The sequence below is a fragment of the Lissotriton helveticus genome, chromosome 3_1, assembly GCF_964261635.1.
Source record: "Lissotriton helveticus chromosome 3_1, aLisHel1.1, whole genome shotgun sequence".
NCBI classification, from domain to species: domain Eukaryota; kingdom Metazoa; phylum Chordata; class Amphibia; order Caudata; family Salamandridae; genus Lissotriton; species Lissotriton helveticus.
The window spans coordinates 1926865044-1926892317 of record NC_136061.1 but is presented as its reverse complement, the minus strand read 5'-3'; the positions used below and the strand labels follow the sequence as shown (position 1 = coordinate 1926892317).

At 47.4% G+C, this 27274-nt stretch overlaps 1 protein-coding gene across 1 annotated transcript in view; it reads right to left on the bottom strand.

Annotated features, from left to right (window-relative positions):
• BLM (BLM RecQ like helicase) overlaps positions 1-20965 on the bottom strand; it is a 526815-nt gene extending 505850 nt beyond the window's left edge. The window contains exon 1 of the mRNA XM_078682948.1: positions 20792-20965. The gene's annotated coding sequence lies outside the window, so the exon portion shown is untranslated. The remainder of the gene's footprint in view (positions 1-20791) is intronic.
• Between the last annotated feature and the right edge of the window lie 6309 nt (positions 20966-27274).

Sequence of the window (27274 nt, the reverse complement as noted above, 5' to 3'; positions counted from 1 at the left end):
TATTTACCTCAAATATTATCCAATCGTAATATGAGCAGAAGTTTATCTCAAATCAATGTGAACCTGAATCTGTAACAAGAGAATGTCAGCTTATTGTATCCTTTCATGATCCAAGTTAGTTAATACCAAATCCAAATCCAACAACTATTATAACAACTTAAATATCTCAACTGTATCCCTTCATTCGCTTTCAATGTCTATTATCACAAATACTCCAGATTCTACTTACATTAAATTGTGCTGTAATCAACTATTTCACAATCTTGCCATAAATAAAGGATCCAATCATCTGAATCATCCAAATTCAGTATATTTTAGTATCTGCAATAGGTAAAATTAATTCCACTATCAATACCCTGATTGAAGTTATAGTTTTAGTTTTCATTAACATTGCTGTTCTGCAGGATAGGCTCACCTTTTAGCTCTGGTAGCCAACGTTTTGTCCACGATCGCTATTCAATTAATATCCAATAATCTCAATGTATCCAAAGTAGCTAGTCCGTTACTCCAAATGTATATATTTAGGGTATGGTAATCCTAGAAAATATATCATTATAGTTGTTGTATCCGAAATTTAAATGTCAGTATATCAGTAATATTTGCTGTCTTACTACTCTCAAGTAAAAAAGTGCTCACCTGTACATCTTAGGAGCGAGTTTCCAAGATTGGGGCGAACACGAGTACGTGAATCTACGATACAAAAGACATATACGAAATATGTATTGGTCTATGGTTTACATCCATAATAACTTTCTTATCATCTACTTGTATAACCTCACAGAGAAATTCCTGCTTACCGGCTCAAAGTTCAGTTAACTCCTGTATCTGCGATCACGAAGTGGCATCTTACGTAAGCGCCATCTTGATTTATAAAGTGAAAGCGCCATATTTAAATAGGTTAATACGGTATATATCCATAGGAGTTTTTCGTAGTTTACACAAATTATTAAGTATTATAGGGCAAAAATTTATATTATTTACCTATACTCCTTTCGATTATTTCTGTAAATTCAATATTACTTATACTGGTTTAACATTCACAAAGTAGCGTTCACAAAGTAGCGTCTTACATGAGCGCCATCTTGGTTAGTAAAGTATATGCGCCATATTTACATGGGCTCGTACAATATATAATCTTCCATAGTATTCCCTTATTATTCAACTTTATTAAGTTCTTAACGATCCGTACTAAGATTATTTATCTAAAATCGTATAAAGTATTCACGGAAATCTAAAGTAGATCATAGTAGTGTCAGTATCATATTATAGATAATACCTATCTTCCAGACGTGGAGTCCCTAATTTAAGGTATATAATTAAATTATAATAGTAAACCGCTTCTGTGAATTTGTGGAAGACAGATAAATAAAATATCTCAATACAAAAAAGCTATTTCTGTGTTCGTTCAAAGTCTACCTAATACCAGTATTAAATCGGTAACCTCTCTGTTCATAGGTAAGAAAACAGTAAATTACTCTACATCTCTGCCATATTATGACGTATCTTATTAAAGTAACTATATTTACAATCATGTTATGTGGTACTTCATAATAAGTCCATTGATTTGTGGTATCTGTGAGTATGAAGGGCTACTAGAGTAATAATAATTCTTTATTTAGATATATAAAAACATATCTTTAAAAGATTCTTCCAACACATTAAGTACAATTTTGCAGATTAAAAGAGTAAAAAAAAGCAAAATAAAATTTGGCCTTTCTTATCAATGCTTACTGCGACATATCAATTTAAAAATTAACACTCCCGGACAATGCAGATAAAGTTAAAATACATATCATTCTACACAGTTATCAGCGGAGCCTTAGCCGTTTCCAATTTTTCTAAAATACTGTAAACTTGCTGAACGAATTTGGCCAATTTTATATTTAAAACAGTATTCTCTAAAGACAGAGCAGCAATAAGGGCGTGCCTACAAGTCCGGACTCCCAGCCTGTTCCATTCTGGCCTGAGTAGGCGTCTGCGTTGAAGAATAAAGAACGGGCATATACAAAGCACGTGCAGAATAGTCTCATTTGCTGCCCCACACCCTCTGCACATTAGATCGTCCCTTTTTCGGCGCCATACTGGGAGATTTTGAAGGAAACGCCAGTCTCCCAGTCTAAGGGCGATCAGACATGGCTTTAGATGATGAGAAAATGTTACCGAAAGGTAATTGGCCGGGGATAGTCGTTTATAAGAGTTGGCTACTGCCCAAGCATGACTACGTTTCGCAAGAAGAGCTTTGTCCATAATCAGGGATTTCAATCTTATGCATTTTTTAATTGTGTTTTTAAAGACAGTCTGGCTTGGATTAAGAGCCCAGAGATCCGCAGCAGACATTTGTTGGATGTGGTCATTTAGGAGGCGGCCAAATGATCCCCCCGGGTTGTTCACACTGATTTCCTTCCAGACTAGGAATTCCAGGGTACCTGCTTCTGCCTGTCTTAATTTGTGGATCAGCTTAAGATATGAGCCAACGTTGGAGGCTTCATAATTAATTAAGCCCAGCTCTAGCCTGACCTGTGCTGGCGAAGAAGAACTCGGCAAGTGAAGCAGTTTCTTATAGAGTTTGCTTGTAAGTTTATTTAAGGTGTTATTCATTTTACCCTTAAAAATCTCTATGCCATACGAAAGTATGGGCCCGATCTTTGCTCTAAGCACTTCCAGTAGGGGCAAGACAGTGGGGCCTGAGAGTCTCCTCGATAACTTAGCCAAGGAGACCAATAGAGCTGTAGCCTTGGCTGCAATCACAGTGTTCTGTTTGGTGAAACTGCCCCTGGAGTCGAGATGGACCCCTAAGTATTTGTAAGATTGGCAGATTGAGAGGCTTTCTTTATCTATCGACCAGCCTCCACCGCTGTAGCGTTTTTTGCCAAACGGGACAATCATGTTTTTTTTCATGTTAATTTCTAACTGGTTGTTGGCCGTGTATTGGATTAAGGCATCAAGGAGTCTTTGTAGCCCCACTCTGGTGAGACTGAACAGTGCCAGGTCGTCGGCATATAAGAGATTACATAATGCCGTACCTCCTACTTTGGGTGGAGGGCTGATTACCTTCTCTAGAGTGCTTGACAGGTCAGCAATGAATAGGTTGAAGAGGAGGGGGGCCAGCACGCATCCCTGTTTGACATCACGAAAGGTCGAGATTTTCCGGGAGAGATGCGAGCCAGACCCTAACTTCACTCGAACCCATGTGTTGGAATACAGCAGAATAATTGGATTCAGAATGTTGTCTGGGATTCCCCACTGCCTCAGTTTTTGCCAGAGTGCTGCCCTGGGCACCCTGTCAAATGCTGCTTTGAAATCAACAAAGCAGCAAAAAATCGACCTGGAGCTTGAAAGAGCTTTGTCAATGATGGTAGAGATTGTCAGTAGATTTGTCATTGTACCTGAGTTAGTAACAAACCCTGTTTGATTCAGGGGAATCAAATTGTTCTCCTTTGCCCATTGTCTGAGATCCTCCAAAATGAGGCCTGCAAAATGCTTTGCCTCTATATCCAACAGGGCAATTAATCTGTAATTGTTCGGATTGCCTCGTGCTCCAGCTTTATAAATAGGATGAAGGGCTACTAAATAAAGGCCTACTGTAACATCAATTGTTACCAGCATTCTGTTGCTACAGTTCTCAGTTCATATTTATAGTGATTATTTATCGAGTTTTGGAGGAGAAGAAAGGAATATGAAGTCAGAAGGTAAGGGAAGTTTCTACCATAGTCTTCAAAAGAGTAATGTACTAATTCCGTAAAACATCAATACATGTAGAATCAGAAAGGGCTATCCACGTAAAGTATCTTTACTTTAAACATTTTTTACAATAGTAAATTTTATAACAAAGTCAACCTAAAATCTTGATCTTCATTCCCTAATTCATTCATAATATGAATAGGTGATCACCGGTATATAATGAAATTAGCCTTAATCACCCGGAAAGTATTGAAATTCTGGGTCTAGATTTAACCCCTCTTCTACTGATCTCAATTTCATGATCCATTTAGCCTCTGTACGTCTTAATTTAACCGCATGCGCGCTGCGGCGATTTTCGCGCTACGCGGCTTTTTTCAAAAAGCCGCGTTACATGACGAGCTGAGCTCGTCATCAGCGTGCGAGCGGCACAACTCATGACGACCTCAGCTCGTCATGCGCGCCGAAGGGGTTAAGCATTCTGTTACCTCCCCTTTTGTCCATCACTACATGTTCAATTCCATGATAACTGAATTTGTGTTTATCACGGTCGTCACAATTCTGGACCAGGTGTGTAGAGATGGGATATCTTGTATCCCCATTCTTTTTTTTTACACAGAAAAAATAACAAACTACACAAGGCATAAATACGGTAAAGACACGGTCATGGGTCCATGCAGTCGGCGCTCCAGCGCTGCAACATATACAATACATTCGATATCCGTAGTGGGGGGGGGGGGTAGCGAGGAAACCATCAGGAATACAGTAAAAGTTAATACTTGGAATGTCAATTAGGGGGACAGGGTAACATCGGGAAGCAAATCATGGAGGGGGGTGCAGATATTTCCACGATATGAGTTCCATTGTGACCAAATCCTACTCCATTTCTTGGGCCTGCCCCGTGACAGATACACAGTTTTCTCCCTAAACATGCACCAATCCATGTTCTCCTCCCATAATGATACAGTGGGCGGCATATGAGAACCCCAGAGCTGAGCAATATCCCTTTTTGCGATCATATTACCAAGGGTCGCCCAGTTGATCTGCGCCGTATTGTAATCATTGGGTTCCCAGACATTCAGGAGACAGAGCCTGGCTTCGAGCAGTAGCGCCACACCAGTGACCCTTTCCATTACGACATGCACACGGGACCAAAACTCAACCACCTCCGGGCATTCCCATAGAATGTGGAGGAAGGTGCCAGTCATGCCGCAGCCACGCTTACACAAATCATCCAAAGAATAACCCATGCGAACCAGACTCGGACCAGTGACGTACACACGATGGAGGATCTTAAGTTGAACAAATCTAAGGCGAGCGGGTATGGCAACCTCCTTGGGCGAGGACAGGGCGGATTGCCAGTCCTCATCATCCAATTCTAGACCGTCGGCGGTCCACGAAGCCCTTAGGCGTACAAGCAGATCAGCTCTATTGTTTATCAGCTTCTTGTAAATCAACGAAATTGTGCTATCGGGCACATGTCCATCCAGGATACGATCCTCAAGAGGTGAGGACTCAGGAATATCTGTACCCACAGCAAAAACCGACAATAGGGCATGACGGACCTGGGCGTACCTGAAGAATTCCCTGTCACCGAGTTCGTATTCCGCCTTTAGCACCTCAAAGGTCTTAACGTCGCCTTTAGACCAGAGATCCCCCACATTGCTGATACCAATCATATCCCATTTATCAAAACCTTTAGTTCGCCACAAATTACCCAAACCTTCAGATTCATACAAAGGGGTCGCGCGGGTAGGTCTATCACTCCATCCAAGAGCCGCATTCGCGTTGTGCCACACACGTACAGCAATTTTAGTGGGTCCAGCCAGTATTTTACAGAGCCTCTTGGAATACAGCGCCCTGTGTTTATCCATTGCAAAGGCCGGGGCAGGACCGGGAGCATATGTTGCGTGATTAACCGCACTTAATTGAGAATCCCAGTAGTAACGCCTGATGTCAGAGAGGGCAATGCCTCCGTCATACCACGGAAGCTTGAGTTTAGACAGGGCGATGCGTGCACGTCCATCCCAGACCAGTCGCCTTTGTAAACTCTCCACCTCTCGAAAGTAACCCGAAGGAACGGGGTCAAATGAGTTCTGGAGAGCGTACAAAAATTTTAAAAAGAGCCGCACGACCGAGCGGCGACAGTGGAAGCTGACGCCAGCGTGCAACATCAAGCTTCAGCCTTTGGAGAGGGGGTAGCAAATTACGCTTATAGCGAACAGTGGAATCCAAGGAGACATAGATCCCCAGGTATTTAAAACCAGTCTCAGTTACTTGAATTGGAAATCTACGAGGCAATGGGGGGAGACCTCCAGCCAAGACGTAGACACAGGATTTAGTCCAATTAATAATGAGACCCGAGTTCTTTCCGAAGGAAGTCAGAACATTGAAGAGCACATTAAGAGATTTCTGAGGGGAGGTAAGATATAGGAGGATGTCATCTGCGTATAGCGAAATACGATCCTCAAAATCGGGAGCCCACCGAATGCCCTTTATAGAAGGCTCCCAACGGAGCCATTCAGCCAACGGTTCTAAAGCGAGGGCGAAGAGCAGCGGAGACAGCGGGCAGCCCTGTCGAGTGCCTCGCCCGAGTGTAAAAACACCGGACACCTTCCCGTTAACCACCACCTGAGCCAGGTGCTTCTCATAAAGAAGTTTCACCCAAGCGATGAACACCGGGCCGAATCCAAACTTTGAGAGGGCCGCCCAAAGGTAGGGCCATTCAATGGTGTCGAAAGCCATGGTAGCGTCAAGGGAAGCTAAAATGGCCGACTCAGTGAGAGTCTCAGCCCTCGCGAGAACTCCGTGGAGTCTCCGAAGATTAAGGGTGGTGTTTCGATGTGGGATGAAACCTGACTGATCCTGATGGACCAAGTCCCCGATCACCTTAATCAAGCGATTAGCTAACAATTTAGCTAGAATTTTGGGTTTGGCGTTAAGCAGTGAAATAGGTCTGTACGAGGCACAGCGATCACGCGGCTTACCCTCCTTATGGATGACCCCGATGGTAGTGAGTCGCTGGTCGGCGGGAAGGGAACCAGAGTCCAAAGCCTCAAGGAACATCCCCCTCAAGTAGGGCGCCATTTTGTCGGGTCGCAGTTTGTACAGTTCAATGGGTAAGCCATTGGGGCCCATTGCTTTGCCAGAGCGGAGGGAACGTATGGCCCCCGCGACTTCGTCCACCGTAAGGGGTGCGCCCATGAGGTCTCTGTCATCGTCGGAAAGGCAGGGTAACGCAATGTCCCGAAGCAACAACCGGGAGTCATCCTCGTCTCTATCACAGACCGAGGCATACACGGTTTTAAAGTGGTCAACAAAGCACTCAACAATCCCGACTGAGTCAGTAGCACACTCACCATCAGGCCTCTCAATCACAGGGACAACACGATTTACTCTTTCTTTCTTATCCAGCCAAGCAATCAGTTTACCTTGTATCCCCATTCTTAAGTGCCCGGAAATGTTCCACCATCCTGTCTTTTAATCTTCTTATGGTGCTGCCAATATATATATATATATATATATATATATATATATATATTTTATTTTTATTTTGTATTTATCATTTTCAAAAGAAAACTTACATTCCAAACTCCCGAGTGCAGCCGGGATGTGTGTGTTGCAGTCTATACAGAAATAATTCAAGAAGCAGACAATGCATCACAGATACATAAAGGGATAAAATACATCTCCAGCAATTCAAGGCATTGATCATAGTCGAGTCTGTGCCTGTATGGCTTCCCATGGAACAAAGCAGTTAGAACAAATACAGAATGCAGCATCATCTGTGGCAGCAGCGGAGGCGGTGCAAAGGAATCGGTGTAAAAAATCGTCAGTGCAACTTAGTCATCTGCCAATTTGGCCAACATATACTCAGTGTAAGGGCCCCAAATGTCACGTGGCCTCGAGGCTGACGGTAGCTCCTCATTATAGCATGTTAACTGATCGCGGCAGTAGGCCATGTCCTGTAACCAAAGCTTAACATCAGGTGCCCTTCTCCCACCCCAACACATGGCCACTCTGTGCTTGGCCAACTGCAAGGACAGTACTACTAATTTGCGCACCCCTGCTGGTTTGCCTGACACAATCCCTAATAAACACACCCTTGGGTCACAAAGGATAGAAACAGCCGTCATGCCTGACAACTCCTCAGTCACTCCCATCCAAAATGCAGAGACACGAGAGCAAGCCCAAGCCACATGCATAAAATCAGCACCGTCCATCCCACACCGCACGCAGCACGCAGAGTCACACAGTCCATATTTATGCAGTTGTGCGGGGGTGTAGTACCATTGATGAAGGAACTTATAGTGTATAAGTTTAAAATTACCATTAATAGCGAAACCTCCAGTCATGGCGCAGCATTCAACCCATTCATCATCTGTCAAGGGCGGCAAGAGACAGTCATCCCATTTACTTCTAGAGGTCACACTCGCTTCCCCTTCATCTATCTGCGAAGCTCGATACAACCTGGAAACCAGTTTTGTACGTGTGTTCGCCGTGTACAGCAATTGCAGTGCCCCCAAGGCGACCGGTTCGTCAGGAAACCTCCCCAGGCCAGAGTGATCAGCAGTGATCGAAGTGAAATTAAAAAATGGGTCGTCAGAGCCAACGGTATATTAACAAATAAATATAGAAACTTGGGCAGCACCACCATTTTAATGAGAGCAACCCGGTCAGCAAACGATAAGGGCAAACGCGTCCAGCGGGCCACCTGGTCTTCAAGTTTAGACATTGCCACCCCATAGTTAGCCCGAATGACTTCTCGTGAGTCCCTATGGACCCATACGCCCAAATACCGAACCGGGTCTGTAGCCCAAGCCAACGGGAACTCCATCTCAAAAGATTTAGTGCTATCCGTCAGTGGCAAGATAATGGATTTGTCCCAATTAATAGCGAGGCCTGAAAACCATTCAAAACGGACATATTCCCTGATCACCCCCTCCAGATATCTCTCCGGTTCCCGGATGTACAAAACCATATCATCAGCGTACATCGACACTGCTAATGGTCTGTGATGAAATCGAAGCGCCCAATCAGCATGCCGTTGCCTCAGTATGCACGCCAACAGTTCCAAGATGAGGGCAAAGATCAGGGGCGAGAGCGGGCACCCCTGGCGGGTGCCCCCTTGGATGGGGAAGGCAGCAGACACCCGCCCATTAACCCTCACCTGGGCCACCGGGGCCGTATAAAGCAATTTTATCCAAGCCGTAAATATAAAAGGTACACCCATTCGATGTAGCACCGCAAACATGTGGCGCCACGCTATAGAATCAAACGCTTTGGCAGCGTCTAATAGAACCGCTGCCACTGCTAAATCGGGTTTGAGCAAATGTAGCACCGCAAACAGTGCCCGCAAATTTTGAGCCGTGGAGTGTGTCGGAACAAACCCCGATTGGTCCGGTAAGACCATTCTGGGGAGCAGCAAGCGCAAGGACCTTTGCAAGTATCTTTACGTCAGTGTACATAAGTGACAGTGGTCGATACGACTCACATTTATCCAGCGGCTTTCCTGGTTTCGGCAATGCCACAATGAGTGCCTCTCGCAACGATGCCGACAGTTGTCCCTGATCCAGTGCCTCAGCCAACATTGTCGTGAGGTGAGGTAAGATCAAATCCACATATTCTTTATAAAATTCAGACGGGAGTCCATCAGAACCCGCCGCCTTCCCGTTTGGTAGGGCAGCAATTGCGTCCCTAAGTTACCCCTCAGTTAAATGGTGCATTAAAAAATCTTGCTGTCCCTTCGACAACCAGACCAAGGCCACATCGTCTAGATAATGTGCTATGTCGTCTTCACTAGCAGTCTCCCGGCGAGCATACATTTGTTTATAGAATTGAACAAAATGATCCAAGACGCCATCAGCATCAGTCACGAAACTATCACTATCTTTAATTTCCTGCACCCCGCAGTATTTGGCCCAGGGTTCTCTGATCCTGTTTGCCAACCCACGCCCCCTTCACCATAATAGCGGGCCCTGGTCGGCTTAGCCAAATGCTTCACCTCGTGTTCCGCTAATTCATTGTATCCATTCACTTTTAACCGTATAGTCGCCAGAATAGGTGCCGCCGGATCACTCTCATAATGACGCTCCAGCCCCACTAATTCGCTTTCTAATCTATCCATGGAGTCCCTCAACGATTTAAGCACACCTGCTTGCAGGCCTATACACACCCCACGTACGGTCACTTTAAACGCCTCCCAAACCGTGCCCATATCGTCTACCGAGCCAACATTCTTTTCAAAATAACTCTCTATCGCTTTGCGCAGGCCCTCACGAAACACCTGATCTAGGAGCGCCGCAGATTGCAGTTTCCAGGAGAATGGCGTAGGCGCATGCGTTGGCAATACCAATTCAAGCAGTACAGGCGCATGATCAGACAATGTGCGAGGCAGATGCACTACCTTTGACCCCATCCACTCACATCCTTTGTGAAGAGCCAATAGTCCAGGCGGGACCAGATATCATGTGCAGAGGTGTAACAGGTCCCCTCCCTCACACCAGGGTGCCCCGAACGCCATACATCCACTAGGCCAAGCTCAAGCATACCATCCCGCACTGCCTTCACTGCCTGGTGGCAGTGCGTAAACCTTGTTCCATAAAGTGACATAAAACTCAGGGTCGTCCACATTAGGCCCATAGACATTGACCATAGTAATCAAAGTGCCACAGAGTTTACCTTGCAAAATAATGTACCTACCCTCCTTGTCAATTTCCTCATACATGCTCACAAAGGGAACGTTCTTCTTAATCAACAACATGACACCCCGGGCATATGACGAATATGTAGAAGCAAGTCGGACTCCCGCCCACTGTTTAGCCACAGCATCAGCAGCACGCCCCTTTAGATGCGTTTCTTGTAAAAACGCCACCTGGACATTATGCCTGTTTAAATATGCAATCACCTGTCTGGTCTTTTGTGGCCTGTTCAACCCCCGTACGTTCCACGTAAGCCAATTAATCTTGCCCCCTTTATCCATGAGAGTCATAGGGTCGCAACATGTGACACAAACAGAGGGAACATGTCCGCATCTGAAAGTAAGAGATCTGAGAAACACACATTACATAGCTGCACATAGCAAAACCCCTTTGGTCCCAAACTACCAACAGCAAACAAACCCTCAGCCCAGCTCCCCACCGCACCCACCCACCTCCCACTTTAGCACCCCCAACCTGCCAAAGCCACTCCCGACCCACTCCCAACCTCCCCCCCAATCAACATTTAGCAAAAGTCAGGGTTCACCCATTCAGGGGGGCGACCAGGAGGTGACCAAGCGTCAATAGTATAGCATCCAAACAATTCAACATATTCTAGTCTCCATATAACAAGTGAAGGTAACACCCGAAGCCTCCCAGAGGAAGGGCTCCGGTCTCCGTACCATACTGGGAGAGTGTAAAATGTACATTACACCAGGCGTAGTTTGCAGCCCAACTGCACACAACTAAGGTACTGAGTACAGGAGCCAAGTGGAAAGAGGCAGTGGGAGGGGCAACACAAGCAGTCCAGATCGCTAATCCATGCCTATTAGGTATCACGCCCGCATAACCCACCCCCAGCCTTCAACCAGCACATAAGAACAGTTCCCAACAGTACATTATAATCAGAGAGTCAATCCAGAATTTCCTTTAACGGTAGACCAATACACTTAGCTCTCCTCATTCTCCAGATTCTCTTCCGCAGGACCGCCAGCCGAATCTCTCTTTCGTCGTTTCAACTTTTTAGCATACTCCAGTGCGGCCTTTGGGGAAGTGAAGATCTTGTTATCCGCAGCCACGCCAATGCGAAGCCGGGCCGGATACAGCATGGCATAAGGAACCCCCCCTTCTGAAGAAATTGCTTCACATTACTGAATTCTCATCGAGCTGCCTGAACTGCCACAGTGAAGTCTGGAAAGAAGGCAAAGTGGTTCCCTTGGTAGTCAATAGTCCCATTTTTCCATGCTAATCGCAAGATGACGTCCCTGTCCCTATAATTCAGTATATGCGCTATTATAGGCCGTGAAGGCGCGCCCGGCACCGGCCTCACAGCTAAAGAGCGATGAGCGCGCTCCACTATAAACATGCGGCACAGTTGTTCAGTACCGGATACGTCTACTATGAGACACTCCATGAAGTCTTCCATTCTGCCCACATTTGTGGACTCTGGCAGCCCTGTGACGCGGATGTTATCGCGCCGGGACCGCGCCTCCAAATCCTCGTTTCTCGCGTGAATAAGGGAGAGGACACGTTCCATGTTAAGCGCTTTATCCGAGACCGTGGCCAGACCACCCTCTGTTCCACCTCACCCATTTGCGTGTTTTGGCGTTCTAATAGGGTGGACATATGGTCTAGCCTGTGGTTAACCGCAGCCATAGTACCCTCGATGGACTGCAGCGTCTTCTGCATGGCAGTTAGCGTGTCCTCCAATGTCGGTGAGCTGCCCGCCACCGCCGCGGTCTCTGGTTCCGTCGCCGTCTGCTGCGAGGAGGTAGGTTGCCGCCGGGCATCAATCGGCTGATTTCTGTCACTGCGGCCCATTGTAGTACACCCAGCAGGGGGGGCAAGGTGCCACCAAGCGGAGGAAGCAAAGTAATCGTGCTCCACTAGGCCCAGCGACTGTACAGACGGAGTGCTGAGCCACACGATGGAAAATACGTTGCAGATGGGGCAGACCAGCGTAATCAGACGCTTTAAGCGCCTTGGCAATCCTCTGTTTCGAGACAGCCCCAATGTAAGCGTAGTCAATCAACAGGCACTTCTTATGGCAAGTCTTGTGCATTAGGAGGAGCAGCCCCACAGAAACGCGCCAGCCGATTACTGCTCCACGCTTAGATGGCCCAGTGAAACACAGTACGCAGATCCGGCAGCCAGCCGCAGTCAGGAGAGCCCGGGGAGTTACGGCCTACTTCCAGCGCCCCTCAAATCGCCACCGCATCTGAGGCTCGCCGCCGCCTCCTCAATGTCGCCGCCCATTCAGGCCTCCGCCACCAGCTCCCCCCGCACCAGCCACGACTTGCAGGACCGTGTCCCAGAGCCCTGCCCGGAACCGCCTCCGCGACCTCGGTCGCCTCCAGGTCACCAGCCCCACTCACCACAACCAGCAACAGGCAGTGCAGGGAGGAATCCGCCGCAGTCACAGACAGCTCCGGGGCACAGCGAGCAGGAGCCACCACGCAGGGTGCAAGCCAGCCTCTCCGCACCCGGCCGGCACCAGAGCACAACACCGCCAGCTGCACCGCCCAATACTGGGCGTCCAGGGGGGTCCGCTCACCACCGCAGCTCCACCGCTATCACCGGGACTCTCGCGGCAACCGCAGATGCACCAGCGGACTCACCAGCAGGCCACAATGACACCGCAGCCGTCCGGTTCGCAGCCCCGCTCATTCCGCCATTTTAGGAGGCCTCGCGGTCGCTAGGTCCGTACAGGAGTGGCCGCTTTACAATGATCCCCGCGTCTGCAAACTGCCTCACTCCACTCTACAGTATGTCAGCAGGGTCCCGCCATCAATAAAATGGGAAAGAATAACTGGATGCAGCAGATAATGGGGGGATGTTGGCTCGGTCAGGCAGAGCCTCACGAAGGTGCGGCCATCTTGCTGAGCGCCCTCTAGCGCCCCCGCTGCCAACATATATTAAACACAAATTCAGTTATCATGGAATTGAACATGTAGTGATGGACAAAAGGGGAGGTAACAGAATGCTTAAATTATGAGGTAAATACAAATTTTGTCCTTAATACACTGGTGTCCTGGGCTCTCGAATTCACTAAGGGTGTCTTCCTGATAAGTGAATTAACATCATAGAGACTTTTTTCTAGTTCTATCCATTCTAACAACACTCAGGGCAATTATAATTTCATATGCTTTACACTAACTTTACTTTATTAAATTTACTGGTGAAGGAGATTCTACTAGATAATTTTTAATTTTGGAAAATATGTGACATTATGTATTTATATCTTTTTGGGTTGCAGCCCTGATGAAGTCATAGATGCAAGTTAAATGTGCATGACGAAACACGTATTGGCTGCAAAGAAGTTCTTTGGAATGACAACAAATTAAACTCCAGTTTGATATACTTATTTTCTTGGACACTTGATTTTGGAGTTCTACAATACAGACCAGTGTTACTATGAAACTTTTTGGGAATTATTTGGATTGCTTTGCACTTTAAACGGATATGTCATTGTATGATATAAATATATGTATTCGGAATTATCAATAACTGAAGTGCTCAGGGGGAACCTTTTTTATTATTGTTGTACCCTGAAATTCTTTTAGGGTTTGTGGGATAGATAGGTAACCTATCCTTCTCATTTAGTAGCACTCATATATTACTTTTCACTTACATTTGCCTTTAAAATTAGTTGTGCGCCCTAGTCTATACCCGGTTACCAGTACTAAAAATGTAATGTAGGTCATAATCTTGAGTGACTATTCCTCCTTGTGCAATATCTCCCTGTGTTAAGCTCGACTTGCGCCGTCCTCTTTGTTAAGCCTTTACCAATGTTACGTTTCGTGCTGACCCGTGTTAAAACTCACCTCTTCTCCTTTCGCAGATAACTACTTCCCCAACAACACTCACCTTAGTATCTACGTTAGGCCCCTCTTTAAACCTCACATCTTTCTTGAACTTTGTCAAGAAGGCTGGTTTAGCGTGACGCACAAATGATACTTGGCTTTCCACATTTTTAGGAGCACCCCGGATGTAAGATCCAACTCAAAGACTTACTATATAACAGTCTTACCTTCTGGGACTTCCTCTAGGTGAGGAAAACCTGTATTCTCTTGTAATCTAAGGTCTTCTGCCAGGGGTTTGTGAGTGTTGGACTCAGACCTAAGCAGTCCAAATTAGTTTGAACGCCACTCCTCACCATTTGGGGCATATCACAAAACTATTCCGAAGCTGCCCCAGCGAAGTTATAATTGAGTTACCATAAGAATAACAACTCTTTCTACAGAAGCAACGGCAAACCCTCTTCAAGTGGAGAGTCCCTCTCCAAGATGACCACCATCAGCTGCCACTCTGCTTGATTGAGTGCTCCTGCAGCCCTTCACACATTCAGATGCCAACCCCCTAGGTACGACTGAGGTTTTACCCTCTCTATCTCACCATGTGAGCCTGGAACTGCCATGGAATCATTCTTTTTCCTCGATCACAGTGTGCTTTGCAAGGCTGTGGACAACCTCAGGACGGCCATCTTTAACCTAGTAATCACTGCTTAGGTCAACCCCTATAACTTCTTTAGAGGCATCAGCCTCCTACATGTCGTAGACATCTGTTGCCACCAGCTACCCCCGCAGCACCCCTTTCCAAATCTGGCGCAAATACTTTCAAGATAAAATACCCCCTTATCTTTCCATACATGCAATGAAAAACTGGAAACATAGGACCTTCAGAGACAACCCTGAATCCTTTTAGCATACAAATCCCACTGCCAGCAAAAAGGCTCCCTCAAAACTGACCTCCTCCACTTCACACACAACACTGACCTATGGATCAGATCCTTACGCAGTTTTCTCCCATCCTGTTCTCTCACTAACATCCCCTTTGGATGCAAACTCAAATGCTGCTTCCCCTTTAGCCTCTCGGGGAACCTTTCCGTATGCATTTACTACAATGGGAAGACCATGTTCCAAGCCAACATTACAATTATGGACACAATTGACTTTATTCATCTCACTCTCAGGCCTTCCTACGATCCCCCTCTCCATCCACCCATAACACGCCCACCCATTCTCCAGCCCTTCCAGTCCTCCTAGGCAACATCTCCACGCCAGACTCTCCTACAATCCATTATGCTCCTCTACAACTCATAGATTACGCCTATTCTAGACCTTGAACATCCCTCCCTCAGTCCATATCCGCATCATTCCTCTCCAACATTCCACAAACCATGATCTTCTACTCAGGTTGCACTGTCACCTTTATTTCATCCCCACAGTCGGGCCACATGTCTCCCCCTTCCTCCCTACCTTTTTTGCCCCCTGCCTCTAAATCTCCGAACACCAGACACCAACAACCAGCACTTCCCCACTCCTGCACCTCAACCCCTCAGAGTCCGAGCCGGACAGTCCACCCCAATCCTGCCACTAGGATTAAACATAACTGACCTCTGTTCAAAAAACTCCTTTCCTTGTTCACACACCTCTCTCGAAAAAGGTTTAGAGACACATCCAACCTTGACACAGAAGCCTTGGCCATCATGGCCTTTCCCACCCTAATTGCGATTACACCTCATCTTAACATTAACAAGGCCTCCGACAAGTACAAATCCTGCATGGAATCCCATATTGACAAATGTGCACCCCTGAAGTACAAATTATCCAGAAAAAAACCCTCTAGGCCCTGGTTCTCAAATGAGCTTTATGAAGAACGAAAGCTTATAAGAAAATGCAAGAAAGAATGTAGACAGACACCCTCTGACCTGAGTATGACAAAACTACGCAAAGCGAGAAAACAAGACAAAGACCTAATCCTCAGAGCCAAATCCTCCCATATTAGTGTCCTCATGAATTCTGCAAAGAATAGACTGAAGCGCCTATTCAAGATCATTGCACAGTCTAATAACCCCTCTATCACTTCAGCACCTAAAAAGCCATCCATGGCTCGTTGCAACAACTTTGTGGATTTCTTTGATAAACAAGTTGGCTTTGGTCCATCAGAAAATTGATTCTGGATCAATACCTCAAAACAGTAGTGCAGTCTCGCGTTCTCTCTTGACTAGACTATTGAATTGCCCTTCTCAGGCATTCCCAATTTTCACCTAGGCCCACTGAGAGCAACACTACATACTGCAGCACGCTTCATCTTAGGTATCAAGAAATGTGACCATATTTACCCTGCCCTGTTAACCCTTCAATGGCTCCCCACTGAAGTGCGGGCCCAATTAAAAACGCTTGCATTAGCCACTGAGCACTGCACTTTTCCTCGCCTCCCTATCTAAAGTAAAAATTGCAAATTTCCAGAGAAAATAGAGGTTCCAGGAATGCTCAATCCCTGCTCCTTGAACCCCCCACCTTCAGTCAAGAACGATACATGAACAGTCTTTCGCTGGTAGCACCACTAGAATCTGGAACTCTCTGCCTCCCTCACTTCGCCTACCCACCTGCTTAACAACCTTCAATTAGACAGACATGTTGGTTAATTCACCCTCAACCAGTCTTAAGTACTTTCTCCACTGTGCCCTGATCTGACTTTGTGTAACTGTGTTAGTCCTCTGCCCAGTTATTGTAACTGTCTCTTGTAGTAACCTTTGTACACGTCCGAGTCTTACTACTATTACTGTAACCCAATGCAACCCTATCCTGTGTGTTGTAAAGTGCTCTGATGCCTTCAGGCCATTTCGGCGCTATATAAAACTCTAAAAATAAAAATAAGTAAATAAAACAAAAATCAATGCACAGCAATCATATTCTAAAACAATTTTAAAATGTGAGTTGCATAAGAGGCATATAAACTAGACCATGATGCCACGATTTACATATAACTGCTTATATGCGACCCAGAAAAGTGTCAAGTGTTACTGTGCCTTAGTTCTTTATCATGCTGTCATTATCATGCATAACAACTGCAAACAATTGAGCAGAAACACATTGTAAAACCAATTTAGAACACAGATGTGTGGTGACGTTCTAGGGTTTTGCTGGGCGGGCGCCGCGGGCGGAACCGGAAGTGCGGCCATTTTGTAGAGCCGCGACTTTCGAGCCCGACGGACGCTCTCCCCGGCGCTCGTGGAATAAACGTAAAAAGTACTCCTCATAACTGCCTCAGTGCTTTATTTGGGGAACAACAGCTTCACAGCACGATATAAGCTGATTGTAACAATGGCGACAAGGCAAGGGATGGCATAGCAGCAGGAGCAACACGCTGCACCACCCGCCACCCACGTCAGTCCGAGCGCGGCAGAGGTACGAACGTGTGCCCCTAAACAACGGAGCCCCCTTTCCACAGCAGAGAGCAGCACACAGGGCACGATCTGGCCATCGGTGAGTGTGCATTACGCCCAGCAACGGCGTGCAAGTGCTGAGAACCATGTTGAGGACTAGAAAGGGAAGATACCACGTAGGAAGGGCCGCAGAGCGTCAAAGAGTAGGAAGACCACCGTATACGTGGGTGAAAGCGAATCAGGAGGGAAAACGTAACCCCGCCCACGGCACGCATGAGGGGGAGATCTACAAAGGGGTATTATGCAAGAGCACAGAAGAGCGAGATATCCCCGGAAGGCCCACCACAAACCAAGGACTGAAGAAGTGAAATAGCCAAGTCTGGGTTCAAGCTCCGAAACGCAGCCCTGGACTCCCCCGATGCTTCCGGTAGTGAGGAAGGAAGTTCAGCCTCCACACAAGAAGACAGACAGGAAGAGAGACAAGCACCAGGAAGCCCGCCAAGCGTCGTCACACAGCAGAACCCAGGCCAACGTAACACGGGGAGAATGAGTGCACAATCATCCTCCCTCACCAACCTGGTCCCATTCTTGCCCAAGAGAGGAGAACCAACGATGCCATGGGAGGACTGGAAGAGGTATTTTCTGAATTACCTATCGGCCCTAGAGGAAGAGAGTGAAGGGGCATACTCGAGCTCCCGGAGGAAAAAGATACTCCTGCACAACCTAGGCCCAGAAGGAATCAGGGTATATGACAATCTAGTGAAGAAGACCAGGCTCCCTACGGACACAGATGAGTTCCAACATGCGATTGAAGATTTGGACTCGCACTACCGACCCGTGGTATGTGTAGCCATAGACAGATGCAATTCCTTCCAGAGGAAACAGGGCGGAGGAGAATCAATCGACGAGTACATCGCGGCCCTGCAGAAACTAGCAGTGACATGCAAATTTGGAACGCTACATGACGAACTGATAAGGGACCAGATCATAATGCATACATCCAACACGGCCATCCAAGAGAAATTGTGGGTCAATGGCGATGCTCCGCTGAAAGAAGTATTGGCGCTTGTGAAGAAGGCGGAACTGTCAAAGAGGTGCGCGGAAGCTGCGAGGAAGGAGACAATCAGCAAAACAACAGTTTGCATGGTTTCAGAAGGGAACAGACCAGCCAAGACCCAACAAGTAGGACCCTCCAACACACGGTTCCAAATGAAATGCCCTCAGAGAGGTGGGGGGATGCAAAGGCCCAAGTGGAACAACAAGGAAAATTGTTACAGGTGTGGAAGCCCAACGCACATCGGCAATGACAAAGCCTGTCCAGCCTTCAGGGCCAAGTGCTCGTACTGTGGCATTATGGGCCACTATGAAAAGGTATGCCGACGCCGGCCCAGGAAGACAGAAGTGAAGTATGTAGCCCAAGGCGGCGAGGAGGAAGATGAGACACATGAGGAAGAGTAAGAAGAAGAAGAAGTCTTTTGCATTGATGACCAAGTCCTGGGAATAAACTGCTCGGGATCCAAGAAGCCTGTACTGAAAATGAAGATCGGCGCGGTAGAAATTGACATAGTAGCGGACTCTGGTTCCCCATATATGATTATCCAACGAACGGTATGGGAAAAAGACTTCCAACAAAAGACTAAAGCAAGTCTAACATTCCCGGACATACGCCCTGTCACATATACAGGCGAACCCATACCCATGGTGGGGTATTGTCCTTTCACGTTCGAATTCAAGGGGCGAACGGCGGACGGTAAATTGTACGTGGCCGAGAAAGGACCTTCGGTCCTGAGATGGATCGATCAAGGAGCCCTTGGAATTCAACTTAACCCAGGAGGAGTCAACCAAGTCCTAATGACAGACACAGAACAAGAATACAAGGAAGGAGCGTGGAAGAGAGAGTACCCAGAGGTCTTCAAGGGGACCATAGGTAGGATGACCAAATTCACACACAAAATATGTTTGAAGGAGGGAGCGCGCCCATTGAGCCACAAGGTCCGCAACATTCCCTTCCGAAGTAGGGAGGCAGTACAGGAGGAACTACGGCGTCTGGAAAAGAGCGGGATTATCGAGGCGATCAAGAGAGCCGAATGGCTTGCGCCCCTCGTCGTCGCACAGAAACCAAACGGGAAGGTGCGTCTGTGTGTGGACCTAAGGGAACTGAACAAGAACATACGGGTGGACAAGTTCCCACTACCCCGGATCAACGAGATGCTGTCGAAGACAAAAGGGATGAAGTGGTTTTCCACCGTGGATCTCTCATCCGCATACCATCAGATCGCTTTATATCCTTCCTGCAGTCACCTAACGTCATTCATAACACCGTTTGGATGTTACAAGTTCCTAAGGATGCCGTTTGGACTAGCATCGGCAGCTGCGGTGTTCCAGAAACTAATGCACAGACTGTTTCAAAAGGTAGAAGGAGTACAATACTTCCAAGATGATATCCTGATAATGGGGAAGTCGAAGGATGACCATGATACCAAACTACACACCGTGTTGGCCATACTGGAGAAAAATGGGCTCACAGCGGGATGGGCGAAATGCAGGTTCGGGGTAAGGTCGGTGACATACTTGGGTAACGAGGTCAGCGAGAAGCGAATAGAACCGAAGAGAGCTAATGTGGCAGCCATTAAAGACGCACCCACACCAACGAGGAAGGAGGAAGGAGGACATCCGCTCGTTTCTAGGCATGGCTGAATTTTACAGCAAATTCATCCCTCATTTCGTGTCCAAAACCCATCATCTGCGGCAACTTCTGAAGGAGAGGAACACGTTCAAATGGTCCAGCGAAGAGCAAATGGAGTTTGATGCCATGAAACAAGAGATCTGCAATGCGGTACCCCTCAAGGGATTCGACCAAGCTGCCTTGTCCATACTGACCACTGACACCAGTGACAAGGGGTTGGGGACAGTGTTGATGCAGAGGTCACAAGAGGGGGAAGTCACCACGGTCAGCTTTGCCTCAAAGTCGCTAGCGCCCAAAAAAAAAGAAAATATCAGCGGGATCGAAAAGGAGATGCTGGCAGCGGTATGGAGCGGTTCAGACAATTCATATGGGCAGACCCTCCAGGATATCGCGATTTCGCGATTTGCAAAAAAATCGCGAAATCGGCCGAACGCCGCAAATCCCGCGATATTTGCCCAAATGCCCGCGAAATCTGCCGTTTTGCCAGCCATTCCAGGATTTCGAGCCCTCTCTGCCTCCCGCCCCTCCACAGTTCGATGCCTGGTGTCCAGGCCTTACCTCCAGGTGTGATGTACACGCGTTCGAGCTCCGATTCGTACATCAGCGTGCCCTTGTACTTCAGGTTGGGGTCGGGTGCCGTGTCTTTTGGGAGCGGTTGGTACCGTGCCGACGCCTGCTGAACAAAGGCGTGCAGCATTTTGAACTTCGGAAACACCAATGAACGCTTCTGTTCGTCTACAGTGGTCCAAGGTTCATTGCATGCCCCCAGTCTCCTCGGGCAGCAGTCACAGGTGTGCCTCCTCTACTGTTGCGCAGTAAATTAAAGCGCTGCCCCTCGTGTTGTGTGACTGTGAAGTTTGCTAGTGGTGATCTGGTTGCTGTCCCCACTCCCGAAGCAATGTGTGCTCTGAGGCCTCTTGGTGTCTCCTGCCTCAGTGCAGACGTAATCTGCCAGGGCTCTCCCTGCCCCGCCTCTTCCCTTCCTCAGTTTTACATGGAAAACTTCTACTGAAGTAAGGGGAGACGCGCGCTGCCCGCCTGTCATCTCGGCCCTTCAATAAGTCATGGCAGGCTCTGCTTTTCGTATCGCGCCACTGACAGCCCTGATACGGCCTCCGCCGCCGAAGGCGCGAGCCCCTGACTGCATCTCCGCGCGCAGGCGTGACATGCTCCGCGAGGCGCTCCTGGAATGGGCCCACTCAGGACACTTCAGCAGCAGGTGCGCCGCCACCGAGGTATGAGCTTATTGTACACTAATTAAGATCGCTACTTAGTGCTCTGCCCTGCTTGCTAGGACATTCTGTTCCCTTGCTACTCTGCTGTTTTCCAGTACCGTTTGGAGCTAAGGGGCCCCAGTATGAATGGAGCCGAACACTTGTTTGTGTTTCATAATCACACAGGTTCGGCTGTTTAATAACCCCTTTTGTTTGAAGAGCCAATCTTCCAAATTGTAAAATGTGTTAAATAAAAACTGGCAGGGCGAATCCTGACCAATGGAAACCTCGCTAGTGAGTGGATATTTTTCTAGACAACACAACAGGTGGTGTTTGTATTATCTTGAATAAGACTTGTGTGTTTGCACATGTTCTCTTTTTTGTTCCGTTAACGTACTTGGAATTAAGAACTCCTCTGACGTTATGGACATTGTTCAGACCCTCTAGGATATCGCCTAATTTATTGAGTGTGCATGTACTGTGGGGGCCATTAACTGCACTTTTGTCGCACTATTTATTTCATCACTGGGTGATTTGCACAAGCTTCACCACATTATATGTTATGTGTTGTCTATGTTTTATGGTCATACGTTGTGTTGTGTGGAATTTATTATTTTTTCCCTCTCCCTTATGCTGCGCCCTGAGTGTGGCTACACCAGGGCGTATTGTAAGCAGGCCCTATGATGAAGCATGTCACATACTTCGGTATGTGAGTGAGGGCAGTTTTTTCCAATTTATGGATTTGCCTTAGTTTGTCTGTGGCTTTTGTTGTGTACTCTACACCCCTCTTTGTGTGTGCACATATACTGTGGGGGCCTGCTGTTGTAAATTAACTCAAACAGTAAGATATCTGTGTTTGTTGTCGAAAACCCCCCAAAATAAAATACCGCTAAATGCCGCTAAATTCCCAGATTTGTGCCGCTAAATTTCCTGATTTGTGCCGCTAAATTTACTAATTCATGCCGCAATATCCTGGGGGGTCTGTATGGGGTTCTTGCTTCTTGCTCTGCACGGACCACAAACCACTAGTAAAGGTCCTCACCTCCTGCGGGCACGCTCATGCTACGCCCCGCATAGCAAAGATGACCTTGAGACTGCTGGACTATATGTACAAAGTGGAGTACATTCCAGGAAACAGAAGGTGGCTGATTTTTTAAGTAGGGCAGCAGCCATTGAACCAGCGGCAGACCAAGAACCCTCAGGATGGGAAGACTACATGGTGGCGCTGATGCAAGACCATGAAACGGTGATCAGCGAGAAGGAATGGGAAGAAGCATACACCATAGACGAAACCTTGGAGGCGCTAAAAGGCTACGTGACTCACGGGTGGCCAGATAAGAGACACCTCGACAGCCAGCTGAAGAAGTTCTGGGAAGTTCGGGGAGAACTGTCGATAGGAGACAATCCAGCTTTCTTACTAAGAGGGGACAAGGTAATTCCCCCGCAGACCTTGGTGAAACACCTCCTAACTATTCTCCATGAGGGACACCTCGGCATACAGAAGACCAAGGCCAGGGCGAAGCAGGCGTACTGGTGGCCTGCCATGGACAGCCAAGTGGAAAGACACGTCCGGATGTGCGAATCATGCAGCAGGGCAGACAAAACACAGATCTTGCTGAGGCCACCTTTGGGAAAATTTGCTGTCCCCACCAGCCTGTGGGAAATGCTGTTGGTGGACATTTTGGGACCCATCCTGGATACACACGGTGTGCAGAAATATGCCATAGTACTAGTGGATCGGTACTCCAAGTGGCCGGAAGTGGAAATACGTGAGACAGTGCTCTCCTTCCTAACCTCCACTTTCGTGAGGGAAGGTATCCCGAAGGTGATCACCTGTGACAACGGACCGCCGTTCGTATCTGCAAAGTGGGATGCTTTCATGGTCTGCAACGGAATCGAGGTTAAACACACTCCAATCTACCACCGAGTGGGGAACGGATTGGCAGAGAGATTCAATAGAGTGATAATGGGGTCAGTGCAGGCTGCGATAAGTGCGGGCAAGATTGGGAGAAGGAGCTCCCGAAGATGTTATGGGCGTACCGCATCACTCCCGCAAGCACGGGGTATAGCCCATTCCGAATACTGCAAGGGCGAGACCCTTTCACAAAGGACAATCAGGTGTGGAAACATCTAATAGTCCAGAGCAAGTGGTCCCCAGCTGTGGTGCGGAGGAACATGGAGAGGGCTCAAGCCTTGTATACAGAACAATACAACAAACGACGAAACGTTCAAGATGTGGCCTTAGAAAAGGGCGAGTGGGTGAGAGTGAAACAGGCCGTGTTGAAGAAGAAGGGTGACAGCAAATTTACTCCACCATTGCAAGTGATAGAACCCTACGCTAGATCGGCTCTCCTCAGTGATGGAAAGGTATGGTCGCAAGACAGAATGGCAAAGTGCAGCAAAATCATAAAGTGGGAGGTTCCGGATGAGACCGATCTGCTTGGCATGGTGTGTGGCGAAGAAGCGGGACAGGAAGTAGCAGCGGAGGCGGACAAGTCAAGAATCCAACTGCGTTGGGAGGGCAATGAAGATCTGCGTTTTCAGGAGGAAGGTGAAGAAGATGAAAGAACCGACCCTCAAACCCCAAGGAGCCAAGGACGTGATGGACTCAAACGAGGACTAAGATCGGCGACACGCAAGAAGGATGGAAGCACAGTCAGGGACCAAAGCGAGAACACCAGCCAGGAGCCTGTGAGAACAAGGTCAGGCAGAGAGATCAAAGCTCCCAAGAAATTCGAGGACTTCAGCATGAAAATCAAGTAAGACTGTTCCATTTTCTCCCATTAGACACTTCCACCAGGACTGAGAATTGTATCATGTGCTGGGTGGTTTATTGTGAGATTGTCAAAGGGGGGAGATATGTGGTGACGTTCTAGTGTTTCCCCTGGTGGGCGCCGTGGGCGGAACCGGAAGTGAGGCCATTTTGTGGAGCCGCAACTTTCGAGCCCGACGGACGCTCTCCCCAGCGCTCATGGAATAAACGGAAAAAGTACTCTTCATAACTGCCTCAGTGCTTTATTTGGTGAACAACAGCTTCGCAGCACGATATAAGCTGATCGTAACAAGATGATTCAAATGAGAAATACTTTGAGCATAAAGTGGCCCCACAGTGCAAAAATTTGTCCTGGTAGGATAATGGTGTTTTAATGTCTAGCATTCGTCTAATTTGATCATGGAAACAATTCTAAGACAGCGACTTGCCTTGTCAGTCCTTTAGTTAGCCATTTCAAGGTCAACATATTGTCCATTCGTATGTGACAGAAACACAAGCATATTACAGGCTTTACCATCTTTGGCGTAGAGTGTGAAGATATTTTATTCAACAGGTTGGTGAGATTATTTAGCCTCATCTCGCCTCATCTTGTGTCTTGGCTTTAGCTTCTGGTTCAATGTGCAAAACCTTCTTCTCTACCCTCTGAAGATATTTTATCCCCAAGCAGTTCAGCCAGGGGTCACTCGGATTGAAACAGGCTACAATGGCCTCTCTGCAGGACCTTATTCCTCTTTCGCTGAATGTCCTGCGTAGGATTGATCGACGATCCTCTAAGGCAGCCTTACTTACACATGGACCATATCCTTGATCCCCTGTCTGCACAGCCTGCAGTTGCCCTCGCCTTCATTTCTACCCCATGGTAGGGCATGCATCAGTGCAGGCAGGATTCCCAGCCTGAATATTAGAAACTTGTTCTTTTTTGAGTTAATGTAAAGTTCATCAAAAACACTGGGGCCTAGGTTTTATGTAATTATCGAGAGTTAGTCATTTATGTCTAGGCCTGGATAGGGCAGAGTTTTGATACTTGATTTTTTTTTTTTATCTCTTCCTTGCCCAGTGGTTGGTCTCAGGCTGAGGAGGGGCCCACATTACTTATGGATTAATTTAGATAGGCTCTTGCTGGTGATCGGGCCCTTCCTTATATTTCAAGCCAGAAATGGTGATTTAGGGTCCTCTCTTGCAAGTTTGAAATTATGATAGCAGTTCACAAAGACCGCCTGCCTGGCCAGGGATTGCTTAACAAGGCAGAACTCCAGTCTTATCTGGGCAGGAGACGCATATGGTGGCAGTTCAAGATATTCCTGTAAATCTTTAGTATTACTTTGTCCAGAGTGGCATTGTCCCACCCTCTCAGGGCCTCACTCCCATATGTCAGAGTCGGGGGATTTCTGCTTGGGCGACTTGTAGAAGCGGTGATAAGGTTGGACCCTTCAGCTTTCTGTACAAGACTCCCAGACCTGCTGTGAGAGCACTGCCCTTCCTTTTGGTTTCTTCCATTTGATTTGAGAATCTGCCGTTCAGTGAGACTGGCGTCCCATCAGCCTCATTAATGGAAGGCGGCGGCCACTCCATTAGAGCGGAGGAGCACCAGCCCTCCCTGCCACCACCAGCCAATTTTATTTTAATCCCCTGGACCCGCTCCCAGGACTCTGACGAGTCTTGGGGGCGGGTCCAGGGGATGACACTGCTGGTGGGGAGTGGTGGGCACTCACTTCACTGTGCCTGAGGGTTTGGCTGGCCGTCTCAGGCCGGACGAGCCCTCATGAGTAGTGAAGCTCTCTCCATCCCCAGCTGCGTTACTGGGGGCTGGGGCTGGAGAGAGCAGGCACAGTCTCCCAGTCTGACTGGGAGCGCTAGGTGCCGGCGCTCAGGCCAATCCCGAACCTGCTTTCATGCAGCGTCAGGATTGGCCACAGTGCAGTCTTGGAGCCTGTGCACAGAGGAAGAGTGAAAGAACGCGATGCGGCAGGCGCCGGCATTGTTCAGGTAATTTTTTTTTGTCCCCCACCACCGCCCCTCACCCCTCCCTCCTTCAGCCAGGCCCACTTCACCACTTTGGCAGTGGACGGGCAGCTACTGGTAATGGATAGGTTGGTACATTGGGGCTCACAGGGTTAAAGGGGGCCCAAAGAGACAAAGATGTCCAGAGAAAGAAATAGTCTCGATTCAGTAGATATTGAGTTTGTTGAGGGCACCGACGGGATTAGAAGGAGGCAATGGGGTGCCGGCGAGGCCCAAGACGGGCAAATCTAGTGCCCCCATTAACCTCAAGTGTTGAATGTTTTTATTTTTCTATTTGTTTAGACGTGTTATGCTCAGTTAATTTACAAAGTAATGGTCCTCTCTTCGAACCAGTAATATTAAAGCCAGACTGTTGAGCAGGCCAGACAAAACAAGTCTGTAACATTTTATGTGCGTTTGCCTGACTGTGGTTGATCAGCGATGTTGCCTTTTAAAATATGATTGTTAATAAGCTGCTGGTGGTTAACACTGTTTTAGCTTCTGTTTGGAGGGCCCAAGAAATTCATGGATATAATGGATAGAAAGATGGTTTGAATAACTTTTAAAAGGATTTCGCCTGTATAAAATCACAAATATCATTGTAGGGTTGTATTCTTTTACATGCAGGAATGATCTAATGTTTGGATTAGGTCTATATCATGATGAAAATAATCTGTATTCCTGACTGCATATCTATAGTTGGTATAGACAATGCTGTGTTGGATTTTTGTAACCTATAAAAGCAATAAAGAATTTTTAAATACTAGGAGTGGGCTAGAGAAACGTTAAATGGGACATTAAAAAATAAAATTGGAGGATTAAACCTATTTTTGGTTTCTACAGTTAGGAGTTTTCAACCCAATTCTCTTCTGGACTCAATGGAGAGGAGGAACTGAGGACCAACATGAGATAGGTGGGTGGCTGAGAAAATGGTTGCTGAAGGTCCCCATGGTATGCAGGTACGTTTAGCAGAGGAGAAGAACCACCAAGCAGAGAGTTGCAGGGGAAACAAGGGGAATGATTCTCCAGAGATTCAAAATATCGTGTGTGCGC